Source organism: Anoplophora glabripennis, unplaced genomic scaffold (genome assembly GCF_000390285.2).
Source record: "Anoplophora glabripennis isolate ALB-LARVAE unplaced genomic scaffold, Agla_2.0 scaffold1252, whole genome shotgun sequence".
Taxonomy (NCBI): domain Eukaryota; kingdom Metazoa; phylum Arthropoda; class Insecta; order Coleoptera; family Cerambycidae; genus Anoplophora; species Anoplophora glabripennis.
The window spans coordinates 88,893-93,735 of NW_019417355.1; the positions used below are offsets into that span (position 1 = coordinate 88,893).

At 30.4% G+C, this 4,843-nt stretch overlaps 2 pseudogenes; both read right to left on the reverse strand.

Moving 5' to 3' along the window:
- Positions 1–886: 886 nt before the first annotated feature.
- On the reverse strand, positions 887–1,474 carry LOC108912471 (annotated as a pseudogene).
- A 19-nt stretch (positions 1,475–1,493) lies between these two features.
- On the reverse strand, positions 1,494–3,624 carry LOC108912472 (annotated as a pseudogene).
- Positions 3,625–4,843: the final 1,219 nt, after the last annotated feature.

Genomic DNA, 4,843 nt, shown 5'->3' on the forward strand with positions numbered 1-4,843 from the left:
TGGTATTATGGTGGACAAAATTTAGGAATTAAATTTCAATTATTTGCAAAAGTTGTACAATTATTATCAATAAATCATTTAAAAATTTTTTTTATATTAATAATTTTTTGATTAATATTTGTAATTATTTTATTTTACTTAAATAGCTTATATAGAGTATAATATTGAAGATATTAAGGAAATAAAAATATTTTTAAGTAATTTATAAGAAAATTTCTAATTTTACAGTGAAAATGTAATGTTTTTATTAAACTATATAAATAAGAAATATAAACGAATTTTCATCGCTTAAGATTTAAGTTAGAAGCTTAATCTTGAATATCATATTTCTTTAATTGGAGAATCTCCCAATTTTATCATTCACAGTGATATACCTCTTTTTGGTTTCAATTAAAATAAGGATGATAAAATCATCAAACTTTTAAGTCGAAATTAAATGCAAATATTGCTTCTCATTAAAGATAAATTGATATTTCAATACTTTTTATGTGCAAATTAAATGTTATAGGTACCTATTATCCTAATATGCTCAATTTAGGGCTCCTTGATTTCATTCATGAAAAAGTCCAAAAATTAAGATTATAATAAAAAAATAAAAATAATACAATAATGTATAATATTAGAAATTTTCAGAGTAATAATTATTGAAAGTAATAAAGTAAATTCTACATAAAAAATTAACAAAAAATGTAATTGTAATGAAAAAGGTAATCGAGCTGGATTTTTAGGGTCAAATCCACATTCAAATGGTGATCTTTTTTCTCAATCAGAAAATCTTTTTTTAGAAATTAAATTTAATAGAATAATTAACAGAAAATTAATTAAAGTAATTATAATTTTATAATGAAGCATGGGGTGCATATCATTTTTTTTTTCAATTCTATGTTCAGACGGATCTAAAAATTGTCACGTCNACTGAATCAGCAATAGTAAATGGAGCTTCAATATATTCATAAGCTTGTAAGAGAGTAAAATATATTCCTAATGTTGCAGTTAAAATTAATCCATGTAATCTTTGGGTATAATTATTTTCTATTAGTCCATGATGAGCTCAAGTTACTGTAAGTTCTGAAGTTAGTAAAATTAATGTATTTAATAAAGGAATTTCAATTGGGTTAAAGGTTTGGATTCCTTTAGGGGGTCAAATTATTCCTAATTCAATACTAGGAGATAATGATCTATGAAAAAATCCTCAAAAAAAAGATAAAAAAAAGAATACTTTAAAATATAAAATAAAAAGAATTATACCTCATCGAAGTCCTATAGTTACATTATATGTATGATGACCTTGGTAGGTTCTTTCTCGTGTGATGTCTCGTCATCATTGATATATAACTAAAATTAAAATAGTAAATCCTAATAGTAATAGATTATTTTCATATAAATGAAATTATTTAATTAATCCTATTATTGTAGTTATAGCTCCTAAAGATCCTAGTAAAGGTCAGGATCTAACATCTACTAAGTGAAATGGGTGATTTTATGTAAATTCATTAATTAACTTCTCTTGAATATAAAGTTCTTAAAATTGCAAATACATATGATTGAATAATTGATACAGCTGATTCAAGAATTAATAAAAGAATTTGTGTAATAATTAGAAAATTAATCATTATATTTAATATTGGACCAGTATTTCCCAATAATGTTATTAGTAAATGTCCTGCAATTATATTAGCAGATAATCGAATACCTAAAGTTCCTGGACGAATAATATTTCTAATAGTTTCAATACATACTATAAAAGGTATAAGAATAGGGGGAGTTCCTTGAGGCACTAAATGAGCAAATATATGGATAGCATGATTTAGTCATCCGTATAAAATAAATCTTAATCATAAAGGTAGAGCTAAAGTTAAAGTAAGTACTATCAGTGGCGGCTCGTGACATTGAGAATAGGTGAAGCATATTTATTGATTGACTAAAAAAAAGCGCCACAGGCGAAAATTTTCAAATTTTCAAGGTCAAACGGCTTTAAATGAATCTGGAAATTTTAGTTGCATTTGCAATATTACCGAAAAACTGACGTTGGCGAGAAGGATTTTCATTTAGATTTATAAAAAATAGAAATATTAGTTCGGCTCGTGGACCTAATGATAGGTACAGATACAGATGTTAAGCGGGATTGTTAAATCCCTCCTTATTCCACACGCCCGATTTTACACTCGCAATTAAACACGGCATACAAAAAAGTTTTTTTTTAAATAAACACATCCACACAATCACTTACACTCCGAATACCATTCAATCCGAAACTTCCGAACATACACTTTGTCTTTTGACCTCCCCCTTTTTTCCACATCGAGAGAAGGTACAGGTCTTTCGCAATTTAAAAAATCTTTTTTGTCCTCAATTTTCGGTCTGGAAAATGGCATTTCCAATAAAATACATACAGGATCGTGCATAGGAAACATTTCTACAAATTATTGATATAAAACAAATATTAATAAAGAACCATTATAACCGTGCACTGGGCAACGTATCGTAGAGATCTTTTAATATCTCATGAGCCGCGAAATGCGCGAAAGGCGTGGCGTATCCCCATAACTCTTCTAATAAGCACGTTGTGAAAACATTGACTCAGAATTAGATCACGTGCCTCATCACAACTAGAAATGAGCTAAGGCGCTCGGGCATCAATAAAGTCAACTGGCGAACGTTCGTTATATATATTTTTATTGTTTAAATTAAAATAATAAAGAATAGGGCATTTTATTATGATATTTGTAATCGGATCAAAGGCTTGTTTACGCTAGAGCTCGAGAGAGACTGTGAATAATAGGTGCAATGTTTTTAGGATGTAGAATAATTTAGGCGACGGTCGGAATTATGTTTCTGCGCATATGAAGGGCAAAGCTCATAAGATTTTAAAACATCTCTATAAACTGTTTACACACGATAGACAGGCGATGCGCGATGACGATGAGAAAGCTGCTTCAACTTTTGCATCACTCGTTCTCCCAGGCCGTAGTTTACACATGCGTTGGCTGCCTCGTTGCCATGACAACCGCCGTACGGAGAGCTACGGAGAGAAGCAGATAAATACCAATTTCAATATGAGTCATTTGCGTAGTATTGTACGTTGTATGGTATGAGGTTGATGTTCGCGCTCAACGAAGGCAATGATTTTTAGAAAGCGTTCACCGCGGAATTATTATGTTTATTTCTGCGTATAAGACAAACAAACACAATACATTTTCAATATAGAATTGTACCTAAATTGTAAGATTTAAATAAAATTTAAAATAATTTTAAATTGCACAAACAAACGGAAATTGTAGGTGAAGCGGTGCGTCACTTGCGTCACCCGACGAGCCGCCACTGAGTACTATATGTCTAGTTTTTGTAAAGATATAAGGGAATAGTCCTAGGAAATTATTGAATAAGATAAAAGAAAATAGACTAATAAAAATAAGTGTTCTTCCTCGAGTTTTATTATATCCAATTAAGATTTTAAATTCTTTATGAAGTGTAATAATAATTTTTAGTCAAATTATATGTAATCGGGAAGGAATTAATCAAAAGGAAAAGGGATATTAATAATCCGATTATTGTTCTAAGTCAATTTAATGAAAAATTAAAATTAGTTTTTGGATTAAATGCTGAAAATAAATTTATTATCATTCTCAATTATAAGTTAATGAAGATTTTCTTTTTTTTTTGAAAACTTAATAGTTAAATGAATAAAAGTTAATAATATTAAAAATAAAAAATTATTAAAAAATATAAATATAAAATTAATCAATTTAATGGTGCTATTTGAGGAATTAAAAATTATTATTTAATAATATAATAGTATCAACAACACCAACAGCAGCAGTAACAGTGACAACTAAAGCACACTCCTTTAATCTATAATCAGAGTATTCCTAAGTAGTCAGAGGTTCGTTACTGTAGTAGTCAAAGCATTCCTGCCTAAGGCGATAGAACGCTTCGTATCTTCCTTACGCATAGTGTCGACTAAGGAAACCAGTTCAAGTAACAAGAATTTAAAGCGTTCTCAACATCGTTGCTTTAGATTAGATGCCGTTGTTATTGCTGTTATTGATCTTGCTGGTGCTTATGCTTCTGTTGTTGTTGTCGTCGTCGTTGTTGTAGCCGTAGTAGTAGTTGTAGTACTAGTTTGTAGTTAACACTGCAGTTGCTGTTGTTGTTATTGATTCTATTGACAACAACAGCAACAGCTACAACAACAACTGTAAAAACAACACCAACAGCAGCAGCAACAGTGACAACTAAAGCACACTCCTTTATACTGTAGTAGAAAANTGTTGTTGTTGTTGTTGTTGTTGTTGTTGTTGTTGTTGTTGTTGTTGTTGTTGTTGTTGTTGTTGTTGTTGTTGTTGTTGTTGTTGTTGTTGTTATTGTACTAGTTGTAGTTAACGCTGCAGTTGCTGTCGATGTTATTGATTCTATTGATAACTACAGCAACAGCTACAACAACAACAACAGTAACAACAACACCAACATCGGCAGCAACAGTGACAACTAAAGCACACTCCTTTAATCTATAATAATCGGAGTATACCTAAGTAGTCAGAGATTCCTTACTCAATTAAAGCATTCCTTGCTAACTCGATAGAACGCTTCGTATCCTCCATACGCATACTGTCGACTGAGGAAACCAGTTCAAGTAGCAAGATTTAAGAGCGTTATCAACATCATTGCCTTAGATTAGATACTGTTGTTATTGCTGTTATTGATCTTGCTGGTGCTCATGGTTCTATTGCTGTTGTCGTCGTTGTTGTTGCTGTAATAGTAGTAGTTGTTGTAGTACCAGTTGTAGTTAACGCTGCAGTTGCTGTCGTTGTTATTGATTCTATTGACAACAACAGAAACAGCT